Source organism: Piliocolobus tephrosceles, chromosome 11, assembly GCF_002776525.5.
Source record: "Piliocolobus tephrosceles isolate RC106 chromosome 11, ASM277652v3, whole genome shotgun sequence".
Lineage (NCBI taxonomy): Eukaryota > Metazoa > Chordata > Mammalia > Primates > Cercopithecidae > Piliocolobus > Piliocolobus tephrosceles.
Genome location: NC_045444.1, coordinates 75,946,794 through 75,948,759, shown reverse-complemented (window position 1 = coordinate 75,948,759; position 1,966 = coordinate 75,946,794). Strand labels below are relative to the sequence as shown.

Here is a 1,966-nt window from a genome sequence, read left to right as displayed (position 1 = left end):
GGGAATATGTTTAACTTTTTGAGTTAACTCAAAACTGTATTTCCTGTAACAGCTGTACCATTTCACATCCCCACCAGTAATGTATGAGTGTTACAATTTCTCCACATTCTCACCGACACTAATCTTCTCATTTTTAAAAATTATACTCATACGAGTGTGAAGTGATATCTACTCAACATAATTGAGTCTAAGGTGTTTTTACTGGATGTTGAGAATCATACCTTTCAGGAATGACAGGTATCAAGCCATTCTCAGATGAAGGAAAAGAGAATGTGGTACTAGGAGGCCCACTGTATGAGAATAGCTAAAGTTCTCTAACCAGAAAGAGCAGTTAAAGAAGAAACCTTGGAATATCAGAAGAAAGAAATATGGTCAGTAAAAAATATAGATACTATATATTCTATCTCTCCTCTTGAGTTTTGTAAGTTATGTTTCATGGATGAAACAACAATTATAATATTGTCTATTGTCTATATAATATTGTCTTCTGGGGCTCTAAGCATATGTAGAGCCAATACTTAAGACAATTATAAATAGTAGAGGGTTTCAAAAAACATAAAGGGAGGTAAGGTTTCTCTACACTTTACTAAAACTTGTAAAATGACACTAGTAGACAATGATAAGTTATGTACACATAATGTAATACATAGAGCAACCTCTAAAAAACTATACCAAGAGATATTTAAAAACACTAAAGATAAGTCAAAATGGAATTCTAAAAAATTTTGACGTGACCCATAGGAAAGCAGAAAAAATAAAACAGACAAATAGAAAACAGCAGAAACAGAAAAAAAAACTAAAATGACAGTCTAAAGCCCATAATTACATTAAATGTAGATGGTCTTACTCCATCAACTAAAAAACACAAATTGGCAGAGTGGATTCATCAACCTTTCTAATGAAGGCAGCAACAAAAGTAGTAGAAAGTAAAAGAACGAGAACGATAACTTCTCAAGATAAACCTAATGATAATGATGTTGAAATGGAAACTGAAGCTAATTTGGATACAAGAAAAAGGTCTCACAAGAATCTTTTCTTATCTAAACTGAAATATGGAACCCAGCAACAAGACCTTAGTAAGAAAGAAAGAAGAGTAGGAACTCTTCAAAGTGCAAAAAAGAAAAAAGAAAGCAGAAGAGCCACTGAAAGCAGAATACCTGTTTCAAAGTGTCAACCAGTAATTCCTGGAAAACATTGAGCTAGAAAAAAACAGGCAGGGTTGTGAGAAGAAGACAAGAATTTGAGATCCGGTGTGAGGAAATATGGAGAGGGAAAATGATCTAAAATACTATTGCATTATAAATTCAACAACCAGACAAGTGTCATGTTAAAAGACAGATGGAGGACCATGAAGAAACTAAAACTGATTTGCTCAGACAGCGAAGACTGTGTTTGTAAAAGCTTGATGAAAGGACAGTTAAATATTTTGATTACTGCATTTTGTTTGAAACTTGCACCATTGATGTAATTTAAAACGTTTGTTTAAAGCATTACAATATTTTTCTGTGACCATCAATTAATATGAGGGTTTGTGCTATAAGAATTAAAGTATATGTTATCATTATATTATTTAAGAACCTTATTTTGATAAAATGTAAATTTGTTGAACCCTGCTACATTTAGTATCCCCACACCCAAATCCTGTTCCAATAAAAAAATTAAAAGCTCATACGAAAAAAAATCAATCATGAACTGAAGAATAAAATGGAAAACTATAAATTATACTGTGAATGAAACCAGATCTTACTCTGTTTTGGAAATAACTCAGATGTCCTTCAATGGATAAATGACTAAACAAACTGTGGTATATCCATACCAAGGAATACTACCCAGGAGTAAAAAAGAATGAACTACCAATACATTTTTAGCAACTTGGATGACAATTCAGAGAATTAAAATGAGTTTAAAAGAAGCCAATAATAAAAGTTTACATTCTATATGATTCCATCTTATATAACATTCTTGA

The 1,966-nt window shown here is 31.7% G+C and overlaps 1 pseudogene; it reads left to right on the top strand.

The window, feature by feature from the left end:
- Window positions 1-205: 205 nt before the first annotated feature.
- LOC111542819 lies at window positions 206-1,468 on the top strand (annotated as a pseudogene).
- The last annotated feature ends 498 nt before the right edge of the window (window positions 1,469-1,966 follow it).